This window comes from Lonchura striata, chromosome 6 (genome assembly GCF_046129695.1).
Source record: "Lonchura striata isolate bLonStr1 chromosome 6, bLonStr1.mat, whole genome shotgun sequence".
In the NCBI taxonomy this organism is placed as follows: Eukaryota; Metazoa; Chordata; class Aves; order Passeriformes; family Estrildidae; genus Lonchura; species Lonchura striata.
Window position 1 is genome coordinate 66114047 of NC_134608.1, and position 16242 is coordinate 66130288.

Genomic DNA, 16242 nt, shown 5'->3' on the forward strand with positions numbered 1-16242 from the left:
AAGGCCAATGGCTCCTGGCCTGGATCAGGAATGGTGTGGCCAGCAGGAGCAGAGCTGCTGTGCCAGCCCTGATCTGCCCCAGCTCTGCACACAGACATTGTTGCCGCAGCTCCAGAGAAGGCAACAAAAGGGCATCTCTGCAGAAAACTCTGTTGGGAGATCCTTTAGTTCCTTTAAAGCCACTGAGAGGACAGCCCTTCATTGACACAGTCTGTGGCCGCAGGAAAGGTGAAGAGAAACAAAATGAGAAATCACAAACAATGACATTTCTTTCTAATGTGGAAAACATTAAAATGTAAAACAAAGAAAAAGGACCTCTGTATGAAACCAACAAGAAGTATCAGAAGTGACTTTTATTACAAGTGATTTGCAGAAATTTGCCAGCAGTTTAATGTCCTTGAAAGCATCCAGTCATCAGTGTCCACACTGCAGCCTTGAGTTCCTGGTTCCTCAGGCTGTAGATGAGGGGGTTTAGGGCTGGAGGCACCACCGAGTACAGAACTGACAGGGCCAGATCCAGGGATGGGGAGGAGATGGAGGGGGGCTTCAGGTAGGTAAATACACCAGTGCTGATAAACAGGGAGACCACAGCCAGGTGAGGGAGGCAGGTGGAAAAAGCTTTGTGCTGTCCCTGCTCAGAGGGGATCCTCAGCACAGCCCTGAAGATCTGCACATAGGAGAAAACAATGAATACAAAACAACCAAATGCCAAACACACACTAACAGCAATAAGCCCAAGTTCCCTGAGGTAGGATTTGGAGCAGGAGAGCTTGAGGATCTGTGGGATATCACAGAAGAACTGGCCCAAGGCATTGCCATGGCACAGGGGCAGGGAAAATGTATTGGCTGTGTGCATGAGAGCATTGAGAAAGGCACTGGCCCAGGCAGCTGCTGCCATGTGGGCACAAGCTCTGCTGCCCAGGAGGGTCCCGTAGTGCAGGGGTTTGCAGATGGACACGTAGCGGTCGTAGCACATGATGGTCAGGAGGGAAAACTCTGCTGAGATGAAAAAGACAAAAAAAAGAGAGCTGAGCAGCACATCCTGTGTAGGAGATGGTGCTGGTGTCCCAGAGGGAATTGTGCATGGCTTTGGGGACAGTGGTGCAGATGGAGCCCAGGTCGCTGAGGGCCAGGTTGAGCAGGAAGAAGAACATGGGCGTGTGCAGGTGGTGGCCGCAGGCTACGGCGCTGATGATGAGGCCGTTGCCCAGGAGGGCAGCCAGGGAGATGCCCAGGAAGAGGCAGAAGTGCAGGAGCTGCAGCTGCCGCGTGTCTGCCAGTGCCAGCAGGAGGAAGTGGCTGATGGAGCTGCTGTTGGACATTTGCTGTGGCTGCACATGGGCACCTGTTCATGGAGAAAGGACAGGGACAAGTCAGGAGAGGCTGCCTGGAGCCAAACCTGGGCCATTGCTTTTAGTTTGTCCTGCTGGGACTCACCCACCCTTGTTCCTGCTCTGGGAAAACCTTCACCCAGATCCCTGCCTGAGCTCCAGTTGTGCTGGTTGAGTGTGCCAGAAGCAGCCAGGCCTGTGCGTGGGAGCTCTCGAGGAACCATCCCTGCCCTGCTGCCCTGGGTTTGTGGCTATGGGGCAGAGGGACAAGGCTGGATATTCAGGATTTGTCCGGGGACTCACTTATAGTGCAGAAAGGCTTGATACCATCTGCACTACCAAGTCTGGAGGACATGGATTTAGAAATATATGTATAGAACACTTTCCCTACCCACACATCATTCCTGTCTCTCTGAAGTCAGAAATCCCCAGCATTCCTGCTGCACTCAGAGTTTGCCACTGAGAGATGTGAGAGGCAAAGGATTTCCTGTGGCTGAAGGAAGGTGAGGGGCTGGATGGGCTTGTTCCCCCAGCACTGCTCTGCTCAGCCCCCTCTGCTTCCCTGAGCATCTCCCTGGGCCTGGACATCCCCTCCTGAGAGGTGCCTTGTCCCTGCCAGCGCTCACAGAGCCCATCCCACCCTGTGTGCCCTCGGCCCGGCCCTACAGAAACCTGCCTGTGTGCAGGGCCCTGGCTGGGGCAGGCTCTGTGTGCAGCTGGGCAAGGGTATCTCAGGAGAGCCCTGCTGGGCCCTGCAGAGGTGATGCTGCTGCTGCCCAGGGCTGAGGAGTGGCTGAAGGCCCTTTGGGAGGCTCCCAGCAGAGACACTGACCACCCAAAGTCACAGTTCTGGAGTCTCTGGAAATGTTCAAACACTCCTTTGATGATCCTGTGTGCCCCTTTCAACTCAGAATGTTCTGTGATTTTGGGACTACAATTTCTGTTCTGCTTCTCTCATCCCCCTATTGTCTATAATCAAAAGAGAAAAAAAATCCCCTTGCAACAGTGTTAAAACAGTAAAGTAAAAACCAGACCTTTCTTGGAATCTTCTAGGTGTCCCAGTGGGGATGGGGCACACTCAGACCCTGATTTCAACAATTCATTAAGGTTGATTAATTAGGATATTTAACAGGAACATCCAGCAGGAGATTCAGTTGCCCCAGTTACACACCCCTGCCTCAACACATTGCAGTAGGTCCAAGGATTTCTTTGCCCCAGTTTTAGTTATGACTGTTCACATTCTGGTCAAAACCAAAATATGCTTCTTGTAGGCCCTCTTCCTGATAATAAGACTATGCAGTATTTCAGGAATATATTTAGACAGTCAGTTTATTGTACTAAAATCTAAGAGAAAGGTAGGAAACATACTAGTGTCAGCAAAGATTAGAGTTATCTAAGAACATCATAGTAGTTTGATAAAGCTAATTAAGAGTTTAATGGAGTTTAGTAAGGATTATAGTTTTATAATCATAAAGTAGTAATTTACAGAGCTACGAGTATATGAAAAATGTATAAAAAGCAAAAATCTTTTTGTCACCACCCCAACATTGCCATCCTACTCCAAGCAGGAAATTGAAAACACTCTCAGGAAAGCTCCTGACCTTTACAGCAATCCCAGCCTTACCTTCTTTGGGAAGTGCCCTCCGGAGCTGTGCCCAGGCAGGTCTGGAGCTGGGAGCAGCCCTGCCCCAGCCAGCCCCTCTCAGCAGCAGCACCTGCCCTGCTCAGGGTGGCTCCTTCCCCCCACAGCTCCTGGCCAGCGCTGGGAGCAGCTCCAGGGCCGGCTGAGAGCTGTCCCTGGCAGGCAGCAGAGTCCCTGGCCCAGCACAGCGCCCTGGGCTGCAGGACCCTGCTCTGCAGGACAGCCCTGGGCACCCCTGGCTGCTCTGCACAGGAGATGAGCAGAGAATGCACTCACAGAGGCTGTGGGCATTGGCATGTTCCAGCTTTAGGAGATCTCTCCAGGAGCTGCAGCTGCATTGTCCTGCAGCCAGAGGTTCCTGTGCCAAGGGCTGGCAGTGATTCTGCCCCAGGCACTTCTCAGCCCCTTCCCAGCCCTGACTGATTGAAGCTCTCTGTGCCTCTGTGCTGTGCCCGCGCTGGCTGCAGGCAGTGCCCCAGCCCTGCTGGGCTGGGAGAAGAGCTGCTCAGCAAGAGAAATGTGCTTTTGAAGCTCTGCTTGCTTACCAGCATCACCCTCTGTGCCAGGAGCCCGGCCCAGCTCAGCAGCACAGACACAGCACAAGGACTTTAATGACCCTCTGGGGCTTTGTGCTCAGGCCCTGAACATCAGGCCCTGAGAGGGAGCTGCAGAAACCTCTCCAGAACTCCAAGTCAGAATCCAACTCCAAAGTTTCTTGGACTTTTAATGGGTCCCACTGAGGGACACGACCGAGAAAGTGTCCCCAGACCCCAGGCAGAGCAGAGAACTGGAGGCACTGATGCCAGGTGGGGACAAAGAGAAGCCAAGTCTTGGTGCCCTGGGGCACAGCAGGGTCTGTGCCACCAAGGGCTGTGAGGAGACACCTTGTCCTGAGGCCCTGGGGCCTCCTGGCACAGCCCCAGCCAGGCTGGGCACTGTCAGCCCCTGGTTCTGCCCTCAGCATCCCCCCTGGCCCACATCCCAGTGGCCTCAAGGATCTGCTGGAAGGAGTCCCTGGGGAGCCTTGGTCAGGACTGGCCCTGGGGGCTCCTTCATGCTCCCAGGGACTGCAGGTTTTTGAAAGGACTTTGGCTTTTGCTTTTGCCTTGGAGTCTCTGAGAGGTTTCTGTAATCATGGCCTCCAATTATCTGCTGTAATTAGTCCCTGGAGAGGCTTTGTCAGGAGCAACACTCAGTGGGGCCCATTAATGCTTCAAGGTACTTCAGTTTTATTAAGGTACTTGGTGTTTGCCTTTTTATACAGACTCTGTGAGAGGTTTGTGCAATCATGGCCCCAATTATCTGCTTTAATGAGTCCCTTGAGAGCTTTGTACAGCCACTCAGTAGGGCTCATTAATACTTTGAGATTCTTAGCTTTGGTAAGGTACTTTGGATTTTCCTTTCCACATTGACAGTTCTTTGTGCCATTTTGAGTCTCTGAGAGGTTTTTGTGCCATCCTGGCCTCCAGTTCTCTCCTCCAAGGACTCCATGAAGAGACTGTGGTATAGATGAACCTTTGTGGTTCCCATTAATGCTTTAGACTCCAACCACTTTGGGGTTTTCTTCTGACTTTGACTCTGGGAAAAGTTTTTGCAATCTCCTCTCAGGCCCTGAGGTTCCAGGGCTCATCTCCAAATGCACCACGGGGCTCATTAGGATCAAGTATGTCCTGACAAACCACGGGTCTGCCTCAATTTCTCTCTGCTCTCGTGCAGCTTGTCATTAAGTTTCTGTAGTGATTTTGGGTCATCATTTTGAGATTTCTCGGCCAATGCTTCAATAGTGTGGTGGCTAATTACCAGTGCACTCACTAGAATATACTTACTATTTCCTGCTGTGACATAGGATTAGGAGAAAGGCAAAGTAGTCAAAAAATATTAAAAGGGTATAAATAAATTGTATTAACAATAACAAAGAAAGAGTAATAAGAATTAGAACAAAACTTTCAGAACACTTCCTCTCTCCATACCACCTGACAATGTAAAGAGACAAAACCCAAAATTTTCAGTCAGTTTACCACCTCTAAAATAGTCTTTCTTCACTTCACATCAGGAGAGAAGTTCCTCTTGTTAATGTTATGAAGACTTCTCCACAAGAAAACTGTTATCTCATGGCTTTTCATTTCCGTGAATAACAGCTGACTGGAAAAATCTGCAGTCATGAAGTCCCTCCCATTTTTTCACAGCTTTTCCCACAGTTGTGTTTATGGGCCATGTCAGCTTATGGGGTATTAGTATAAACATGAGCTGTTTAAGAGCAAAGGTTCTCTTCATCTATTTCTGAAATCATCATCTCTGGGAACAGAGATCTTCTCTCCCTGAGGACACAGGGTCTCATCACTCTGCTCTCCTTCTCTGTTCAAACTTCTCATGGGATCACAGCTACTTCAACATTTGCTTACTTTAGCATGGAGGCCCTTGCTGAAACAAGTCATCTCCCCATACTTTTCAATGCATTATAGGGAAAAAGAGAGTCTGATGTATCCATGATATCCTTCTCCATAGCTTTAGCAGAGGATTTCAGCCCCAAGATCAAGGCATCTCCTCATTCCTCCCATCTGGGACTCAACTTCCCCTTCCCTGCCCTTGGTGTGTTCATGTTGCTCCTCTGTGTGCCTGCCCTGTGTCCTTTTCTCTCACTGGAGGGAGGATGGCAGCACTGGCAGAGTCAATATCTGCCTGGGGCTGCAGATGGTTCCGTGAGCCCGGCCGGGCTCGGTAGCCAATTCTTGTTTTGGCCATGGTCCCTGGACATGAAGACCAGTTCTTTTCTATAGGAATGAAGGAACAGAGCCCCACTGCTTTTGGGGCAAATGAGAGTTGACCACAAGCAGCAAAGGCCAGCCAGAGCTGCCAGATCCTGTTCTTAGAGATACCCTTGAATATAGGAAAGATTTTAGGCAGAGTGTCAGTTTTGGCAATGGGCATCTGAAAAGACGGATGGTTCTTTTCCATACAAAGGAAACAAAGGAGCCCCATTGCACCAGGAGTTGATGAGGGGCAGCCCTTGACATCCCAGCATCAGCCAGACCTGTCAGATGGCCACTGGAAGGCCAAGCCAGCCAGACCTGGTCCATGTTCCCTCAGTTCCATGTGGCCCCACAGTGTCCCAATGGTCCCTTGCTTCCAGGAGGCCCTGAGGTGTCACAATGCCCCTTTGGTGACATGAGGCCCTGAAGGGTTGGAATGGTCTCCATGGTTCCATCTGCCCCACAGAGTCATAATGGTCTCTGGGTCCATGAAGCCCCGCGGTGTCACCATGGCCCCTTGGTTCCATGGGCTCCAGTGGTGCCACAATGATCCCCTTGGTTCCATGAGGTGCCCACAGTGTCACAGGGATCTCCATGGGAAGGAAAGAACCGAGCCCCAGTGTGGCAGGGGCAGCCACCAGAGGCCAAGGCCAGCCAGACTTGATGGTACGGGCAGATTTTGCCTGGCAGCAACCCTTGGATATAGGGAATTTTAGAGGTGGGATCCCAGTTTCAGATATGGACACCTGGAGGACAGTTTTTTCCATAGGAAGGAAAGCACAGAGCCCGAGTTTTTCAAAGGCAGAAGAAGAAAGGGGTGTCTCCTGGGAGGCTCAGCCAAACAGACCTGTTCTTCCTGGCATCATTTGTCATGGAGGAATCCTTGGATAGATGGAATTTGGGAGGAGGAATCTCAATTTTGACAACAGTCACCTTGAGATAAAGGACAGTTATTTCCACTGGAGGGAAAGCACCAAGCCCCAGTGTTTCAAAAGCAGATGAGAGGCAGCTCCCAGGAGGCCAAGGGCAGCCAGACCTGTCTGTCCTGGCAGCTTTCACTTGGGAGCAATCCTTGGATGTACAGAGTTTTGGAGGAGGAATCCCAGTTTTGGCCATGGCCCATGGAGGAGAAGGAGAGTTCTCTCCCATCGGAAGGAAAGCCCAGAGCCCCAGGGCTTCAGGGCAGGTGAGAAGCAGCCCTGGACATGCCAAGGTGGTCAGGTGGTCCCCAGGAGGCCCAGCCAGCCAGACCTGGTCCGTGTTCCCTTGGTTTGGTGGTGATGCCTTGAGAGGCTGCCTAGAACTGAGCTAGGCAGTGTTAAAGGAATAAAGCAGGATTTATTAAAAGGCCTTCAAGGGATACACCTTGGGCAGTACAAGAGTCTGGCCCTGGCTCCATCCTAGAATGGAGTCCAGGTCACGAGTTTTCACTGGGGCAAACAGAGAGATTTGATCTGGCAGGATGTGTAAAACAATCTCCTGTAATATCTACCTGTTCTCACACAGAGCACTTGGCTGCAGGGACACATTCCCATCGATCCTGCCCAGGTTTCAGGATTCCAACACTGCTGTCCTTCCCAGGAGCTGTTCTTCAGCTGCCTCGGGAGGGCCTTTTGGCCTCTGGACCCACACTCTGGCCCCATTATTAGCACTGCTGGATCCAAACCCTTTATCTCCATCAACAGCAGTGATTTGAAGTGGATCTCCTTTTTTTCCAATTGTTCTAAACACTGACAATATCAATAATTGTGCTACTTTGTCATGGGTTTGAATAATCCAATTTTGTTCACTATTGTTTAACTGAATTACTTCAATTTCCCCTTGATAATCTGCATCAGTTCCTCCTCCCATGACAGGAGCACTTTGCAAGGCCAAGCTCCAGTGAGCAGTTACCAAACCAAAGTGTCCTGGAGGAATCTGGATTCCTGTTCCTGTATTGCTAACTCTCATTTGCTTCTGATTTATCCTGACTAATTCCAGCGCATGAAGGTCCAGCCCTGCAGCCTCTGGGCTGGCCCTGCCAGGGCCATCACACCCAGAACAATTTCCCAGGCAGTCCCAGTCTCACTGCCCAGGGCTGTATTTGCACATTGGGAGCAGCCGTGCACAGCCAGGGGGTTCCCATTTCCCCAGGGGCCATTGTTAAGGGCATGGAGCACATCTGGGAGATGGGTTCTCCATGGGGACAGGTTCCTATCTCCTCATTCTTTAACTGCTCTTTTTACAAACCCTTCACCAGTTCAACCAATCCTGCAGCTTGTGGATTGTCTGGTACATGAAAAACCCAGCATTCTTAATCACTGTATTTCTCATGTAACAGACAAAGCATTCCACACCACAGTATCAGCAAGCCCTATAAAAATAGCCAATTTCATGCATTCCTCTGGTATTTGTCGTACACAATCTTGCAGAGTTTACCACTGACATTTGGGTCTTGGCCAGTCCTTTTCTGTAGGGTCTTCAGTGTCACAGTGGGCAGCCAAAGCTGACAAATTAGTATTGTCAGCATTATTTCACATTATCAATTTTTTATTATGTCAAAAAAAAGGATCATGTTATATTTTTATATAACTGCTATTATTAGTAATAATAATTATATTTCACTTGCACAAATGAACCTGTATCCCCAAATTCAACCAGAAACACCTGAATTCACCCAAATCCACCAAAGTTTCCCCTTCTATGACAAACCCACCGTGAGAGAGAAATCCGAGCAGGAGTCCTGGAATTTTGGGAACAATCCTGAAATTCCAGGAAAAAAAAAGCCAAAATTCTTGGAAGAACCCCAAATCCAGCCTCAATTATCTCTAAAATCCACACTATAACCACCCAAAGCTTCCCCTTCTGGGACAAACCCATGATGAGAACAGAATCCTGGGGAAAATACCCAAATTCTGGGAAAAATCCTGAAATTCTGGGGAAAAAAATCCCAAAATGCAGTTGAGAACCCACCCAAAATCCCATGGAAAACACCCAAATCCATCCAGGAACCCCCCAGAATTCACACTGAATCTACCAAAGCTTCCCCTTCTACCCCATAGTGATACCCAAATCCAGGGAAAAGTCCACATATCCTTGAGAAAACAGGACATTTTGGGGAAAAAACCCAAAATCCTGTGAAGAAACATAAATCCAGCCAGTCCACCCCCAGTCCCCTGGGAAGGACTCCAAATCGCTGTTGGAACCTCCCCAATTCCTCTGAATTCCCCCAAAATTTCTCTGAAATTCCCCAAATTCCTTCTAGGACTTCCCCAGATCCCTCAATAACGTCCCAAATTGCTTTTGGAACTGCCCCAAATCCTTTCTGGAACCTCCCCAAATACCTCGGAAAATCCCTTGGAAAACCCCAAAATCCCTCTTGGAACTCTCCCAGATCCCTGAGAATTCCCCCAGATCCCTCAGAAAGCCCCAGATTCTCCCCAGATCCCCTCTGAATTCCCCCAGACCCCTCAGAAAGCCCCAGGTCCCCTCTGGAACCTCTCTCAGATCCCCCCAAAATCCTCGGGAACAACCCCAAACCCCCCGAGCCGTCCCCAGCTCCCCCCGGACTGATCCCAAATCCCCCCGGAGCCAGCCCAGGTCCCCTCTGGAGCCTCCCCGAATCCCGGGAAGCCGCAGATCCCCGGGAGCCGCCGGGCAGCGCCGGGAAAGCCCAAAGCCCCGCGGCAGTGCCGCATCCCGGCCGGAGCTGCCCCGGGAGCCCCGCGGGGCCGGGGCCGGGGCCGGGATGCGCCGTCCCAGCGGATCCAGCGCGCCCGGCCGGGCTCGGCCAGCGCGGCCCAGGGCAGGGAGCGCTGGTGGGGCGGGAGCGGGAGCGGAGCGCGAACGGGACCAGCGCAGAGCCAAGGGGGGAGAGGCCCCGGCCCCACAGAGAGCGGGGCCGGAGCGCGGGGCCGGGCGGGGATGGCTCGGCGATTGTTCCGGGCGATTCGGGCACTCGCAGCGATCTCTGCGGGATTCTTGGGCTGCTCCTGGGAGGTTTGGCCGGGATTTTGAGGGAAGTTTCTGTGGGGATTTTTTGGGTGGATGTCCTCGCACTTCGGGTGGGATGTGATAGGACTTGGGGGCATTTTTTGGGGAATTTGAGAGGGGTTTGGTGGGATTTCGGCGCGGATTTTTTGAGTGTATTTGGTGTGGATTTTGGGGGGGTTTAGGGAAATTTTGGTCGGATATTTTGGGTGATTTGGTGGGATTTTTTGTGTGGATTTTGTGTGATTGGGGGATTTTTGGCTGCATTTTTGTACAAATTTTTCTCTGTGGATTCTGTGGGATTTTCATGGGGATTTAGTGGGACTTTTTGTGGGATTTTTGTGTGGCATTTAAGGGGATTTTGGGGGCGATTTTTATGGGGATTTTGAGGGATTTCTGTGAGCCTTGGGGTGATTTTTTGTGGATTTTTTTGGGTGAGTTTTGTGGGCTTTTGGGTGGAATTTTTGTGGAGATTTACCTGGGATTTTGTGTGGTTTTTCTGGCATTTTCAAGGAATCTACAGTGGAATTTTTGTGGGAATTTTATGGTATTTTTGGTGGGATTTTTTGTGAGGATTTTGAGTCGATTTCTATTGGATTTTGGGGAGTTTGGGGGGATTTTTTAGGAAGATTTTAGTTGGGTTTTGGGTGTTTTGGGGGGGATTTTTATGGGATTTTGATGATATTTTTGTGAGGACTTTTGGTGATATTTTTGTGAGGGTGAGTGGTGCCTTTGGTTCCAACCCACTTTCCTCCCCGAGCCAACGTTACCCACTCCCTCACACGTCCCCCCCGTGCCTTCCCACTGCCTTGTCCTGTCTGGGCTTCCACAGCCCCTCATCCCTTCGTGGCCCCGTCCCCTCAGGGTCTCCCCCAGCCTGGCCAACCTGCCCCATCAAGAGGCACCTGGGAGCCCTCAGCATTCCAGGCAGCAACACACGGGCAGGAGGACACGGATGGCGCTTCCTGCCTGGGACAGGGCTTGTGGCCATCTCCAGGCACCGCTCTCACAGAGATCCCCACAGCTCCAGCCCCTGCCCATCTGCTCTGTGGGCAGCACAAAGGCTTCAGCAGAACCACCAAAGGCCAAGGGGCTTCTGGCCATTTTCCCTGCAACCCTGCATGCCTGGGCAGCTTGCTGAGCCCAGGAACCCTTTTCTCCCTCTTCCCCTAGGCCCTGCAGAGCCTGGGCAGCAAAAGAAAGATCCTGGGAGTCTGTCTATTACAACACATCCTATATTTCTATGCTAAAGAAAAACAAAAAGAAGAAAAGAACAATCCTAAAGAAACGAAACATTCCTGCTGGCTCGAGTGGCCCCAGCAGACAGAGCCTCTGGGATCAGCTCTCTGCAGAGCTGCAGCAGCGCAGCCAGCCGAGCCCCGACAGACGAGGCCGTCTCCTCCATGCCCTGCAGAGCCGATCATGCAGGCTGTGGAAGCGGGAATATCGAGCTCTCTCTATTCCCTGGAGGACAGACAACGTTTGAACTGCCAGGCTCGCAACGGCGACACTGATGTCATTGGCCGTGTCTTCTAGGGCTGAAAGAGAGAGGAACAGCGCCATGGTCAGTTCCCGCATCTGAGGGGACCCGAGGAGATCCCTGTGCCAGGGCCATCCCAGCCGGCTCTGGCCATGGCCAGCAGGGAGCAGGGACCAGCTGGATCAGCCCGAAACTGCTGGCCACGAATCCCCCAGGTGCCCTGAAAGCTCTGTGTGCTCTGTCCACGCCGCCCCTGGTCTGCACAGGGAGCAGAGCCCTCCACAGCCGGGGCAGGGCTCGCAGCTCCCCCGCCAGCCCTCGCTGGCAGCCCGCTGCCCTCACTCACCCTCACAGATGAGATGGAGCTCTTCCTTCCTCCCCCTCAGGTACCGCCCGGCCGTCCCTGGGAACACAGAGCCTGTCAGGCCCAGCGGCACAGCTCCCTGCCAGCGGCGCCGCCAGCCCTGTGCCCACACGCCCTCCTGGCCCGGCTCGTGACTCACCCATGAACCTGACGGCCGCCTCTCGCAGGGGCTCCTGTGGGCTCTGCAGGTAGGGCAGGGCCCGGCGCAGGTGCTCGGCCACGCTGCTGCTGTCCTCTGCCAGCTGGAGAGAGCGACAGGAGGAAAGGGTTGGCCCCGCAGCCCCCCGGGCCGGGGCTCCATGGGCACCCGGCTGGGGCCGCAGGAGCCTGGAGCAGAGCCCGCGCGGCCTCGGGCTGCAGCAGCGGGCAGGGGCACAGCTGCCAGCCTGCACACCGAGCACCGCGCTCAGGGGCTGCTCCAGGCTGGGGCTGCGGCTTCCCGGCCCTCCTTACCAGGATCTCAATGAACCTCCAAAGTTTCTCCTTCTTTACAGGCTTTTCAAGATCTCTCCTGTTCAGGAATTTGGCCACACAAAGCAGGGTTTCCCAAGAAGCCTGGAGAGCAGTAGAGACACGGAAATGGCCCCGCAGCCCAGGATCAGCATCCCTGTGCCAGGGCCAAGAGGAGGATGCAGCCTGCCAGGCGCCAGGGCAGGAGGCAGCCAAGCCCTCTCCCAGGGCGACAGCAGCAGCCCGTGAGTCCTCACCTCTGCCACACTCTGATTCTCATCATGGCAGTGGAAGAAGAGTGGGAGCAGGCTGTGACACACTTGTGTCATCAGGAGCTTTTTCTCTTCTTCCACTACAGTAGACAGCAAGGCTCGAAATACAAACATGGAGATCCACTGCACATGCCAGTCATCCTGTGTAACAGGAAGGAAACAAGACCTTGGCATCAGCTGATTCTGGCCCACCTTGGCGCAGGCCTGCATCTCCACAGGGCACCAAGTGTCTGGGCAGCAGCCAGTGGCCGTGGCTGAGGGCACAGAGCCTTACGTGTTCAAAGAGTGGCAGGAGCACCTTAGCCAGCTGCAGGGCGATGGGGCTGGGTATTGGGGTGTCATTATCCAAGAAGAAATCACTAAGTAGAACAATGCTCATCCTGACCACATCACTATCATTTTCCTGCAGGAGCTCCCCGAGGCTTTCGGTCAGGCTCCGCATTCTTTTGGCCTGTGCGGAACAAAAGTGTGTGAAAGGCCACCCTGCTGCCACAGGGCCCAGAGGCCAAAGGCCTGTCCCGCAGCCCTCGGGCAGCTGAAGTGGGAGGCAGGAGAGCTGGGAGCGGCTGACCCAGTGCCTGAAGACCAGCAACTGTGTTCCCCAGCACCACACTGCCTGCACGGCTTCAGCTGCTGCCCCCTCCTTACCAGCGAGGGATTATCCCTGATCAAGAGGAGGGCTCTCAGAACCTGGCGGCGCATCTCCGTGTGCTCACTCAGCAAGTGCCTCGACAAGAGATCCATGATGCTGTCACTGCATGCACTCAAGTCCAGGCAATGCAGGACCTGAAAGGCACAGGGCAGTGACAGGGGACCCGGCCGGCAGGAGCCCAGAACCGCACAGGGCGGGGACCAGGCAGCAGCGCAGGGCGTGGGCACCATCCCAGGCAGCTGCGGCTACGAGAGGGCAGAGAGCTGGGAGGCAGCGCCGGCCTTCAGACTCACCTCCACAAGGAATGCCAGGGCAGGGAAGTGCCAGTATGGCATCTCTTTGCGGAGCAACTGAAGGAGATAGTCTAAGATGCTTTTACACTCATCGATGGATTCTTTGCCCATCTCCCTGGAAGGCAGAAAATGGCACTAAGATGTGGCAGCAGCTCTCTGGCCTCAGAGAGAAACAAACAACTTTCCCAGGCATCGCCTGAGAAAGTCTGAGAAGATCAGAGGAAAGAATGAAAAAACATTCTTATCTTAACATGCTGCACCTGGCATTGTGAACATTCGGAATATGTTACAGAGATTTGTCTACCAAAATGTGCTTTCTTAAGTAACTAATGGTATAGTGTTTAGACTAGAAAACACATTAAATCAACCTATATCATAACTATCTATAAGAACAATGGGTTTCTTAATAATAATTATTATTGATCGGACCTCTGAAATACATGGAGTCAGTGATAATTACTGGCCGTGGGCCTGCTCCTACGACACTAAGACCCTGAGTCGGGGGGGGAAGCCCCTCCCAGGACAGACTGATGCAGTTCTTGTCTTTACCCCCCACCCTGCAGGGGGACCTGGGCCCTTTGAGATGTGGCTGCTGCTGGGCACCCTCCTCTCCCAGCCTTTCCCAGTCTGCTTGGCTGTCCCTCGTCCCTCTGGCCCATGGCCATGGGGACTGAGTGGGATATCCCAGCCACAGAGCACAAATGCCGGGAGCAATGGGGAGAAGGGGGTCTCACCTGGCCAGCAGACCCACGGCATAAATGTGGGTGTCAGCACAGAGCAGCGTGTCCCAGCCACGCTTGCGCTCCATTGACAACACCACATCCTCATAGTCCATTTGGCACAGCAGGGACTTCAGGGTCCTCACTGCAAACCTGAGTGCAGAGCAAAGCCCGGGTCACACTGGGAGCACTGGCTCCTGCCCTGGCCATGTGGCAGGGACAGAAGGATTGGGATAGAGCACCTGTTGGGGCTGCTGGCAAGGCCATGTTCTTCCTGGCATCCCTTCCAGAAGGTATCCACCTCCTCTGGCATCTCTTTGGTGCTGAAGAACACTTGGAAGAGCAGATGCACAAATAACTGCGGGAAATGCTCATCCACTATATCTGGGACACAGCGCTCCTGAAGGATCTTCCATATCACCACAGTTGCCTGCAAAGGACGAAGCCCCCCGAGGCAGCGTTCAGTGCCAAGGTGTCCGTGGGACAGGGCCCGAGCGTGGCAGGGAGAGGCCCAGAGAGACACAGGGGGAGCAGCGGGCCTGGTGGCCCTGCAGCTGTCCCTAGGCCAGCTTTCAGGCCAGTGCCTGAGGCAGGGAGATGCAGTGGGGAAAGGAGGATGGAGAGCTGCTGGACAGGTGGCCTTGGGGCCAGCAAAGTCCACTGGCAGAAACTCACAGCCAGGGCAAAGACAGTCATTCTGTTCCCATCGCAGGTGCTCATGCTGTGCTCTGGCCAGCTCCCCAGCACATCCAGGAGTATCTGCTGTGCCAGCTCTGCAGTCCAGGGTGTGCACATGATGGTCTTCCACATGGCCATGGCAGCTCTGCGGGGTTAGAGCTCTGTCTCAGGGCATCTCAGACACAGCACCGTGGTCTGGGCATCTCTAGAGGCCCGGGTTGACTGCCGGCTCTGCCTTTGCCCACTGCCCCTCTCCAGCAGCAGCCAGGCAGCCCAGCCCTGTGGGGACAGGCCCCTGTGGGACAACGAGGGAGCATGGCAGCAGGCTTGGGGCTGACATGCCAGGGCCTGGAAAGGGAGCAGCCAGAGGGCCCTGGGACTCTCTGTTGGTCAGAAACCTGGCCCAGGCTGTACAGGGCGATGGGTTGGGGTGAGCCCTGAGCCCTCTGGGCAGATGGGCCCCATACCTGTCACAGGATGGGGCCACACGCAGGAGTGTCATTACTGCCTCATTTGGCTGCGCTTCTGTGAGATACAGCAGGGCGTTGTCCAGCCTGTGCTCAGCAGAATCATTGGCCATGAGCCACTGGTGGATGTATCTCACCATGGCGGGCACCTGGAGAAGGCACAGGGAGACTTGGAAAGCTGCCAGAGGGAGCAGTGTTCCCAGGGTCCCCAGAGAAGTGCTTCCCTTCCCGCCGCACTGCGATGGCCTCAAAGGCTCACAGGGGCCAGCACTAGTGGCTTGGAAAGCCATGTGAGTCATGGGGCACTTGAAGCCTGGCCACATCTGCTTACTTGCTCTGCTCTGGGAACACCACTCTGCACAAGCAAATCCAGCAGGGCGGCACTGGTCTCATGTCCCAGGAGCTCTGAGTATGCTCTGAGCCCAGGGCTCATGACACTGGTCTCTTCCTGCCGAATTCTCTTGATGAATTTGCAAACAAGCTGTAGGAGAAGAGCAAGAAGCCATGGGGTGCTGCAGGTGTGCTGCTGGGCTGAGCAGTGCCAGCAGGCCCAGCCCAGGTGGGGATGGCTGCAGGTACCTGTGCTGTTCTGTGGAAGTGGCCATGGGCGGGTTCCTGCTCTTGTGTCTGGTCCAGGGCTGCATCTGGGAAAGAGCGAGCGCAGCCCGAGCTGAGGGGCTGCCGGAGAGGCCGGAGAACACAGCCCAGCCCTGCGCTGCCCAGGCAGGGACAGCCCCGTGACGGCCCAGGGCATGGAGCACGGCTGTGGGGTGTCTGCCCGGCCCCTATTCCATCCTGACCATGGGCATGGCCCCAGGGGATGGGATGGCATGGCATGGCATGGCATGGCACGGCACGGCATGGCATGGCATGGCATGGCATGGCATGGCATGGCATGGCATGGGGCCAAGCTGGCTGCAGGCACCAGCCCTGCGGCCCAGCTCTGCCACTCACCCTTCTGCCGTGGCTGGAACTGCTCCAGCTCTTCAGGCTGCTGTGCTGGGGCAGTTCCAGGGCCTTCTTTCTCCTCCTTCCCCCAGGCCAGCTTGGGCACGCTCGCAGGTCTGTGCTCTACGTCGCTGCCTGGATTCATGGCTGCTTGCAGAAGGTGAAAAGGAAAAGGTCCAAGTCAGCAAGTGCTGCAGTCGTGCCTTGAGGGCACCTGCAAGTGTGAA

General features: G+C 54.0%; 1 protein-coding gene and 1 pseudogene across 1 annotated transcript in view; both read right to left on the reverse strand.

Moving 5' to 3' along the window:
* LOC144246558 (uncharacterized) overlaps nucleotides 1-16242 on the reverse strand; it is a gene marked incomplete at its 5' end in the record, with an annotated part of 597045 nt that overhangs the window by 280207 nt on the left and 300596 nt on the right.
* Nucleotides 389-1322, reverse strand: LOC144246417 (olfactory receptor 14A16-like; annotated as a pseudogene).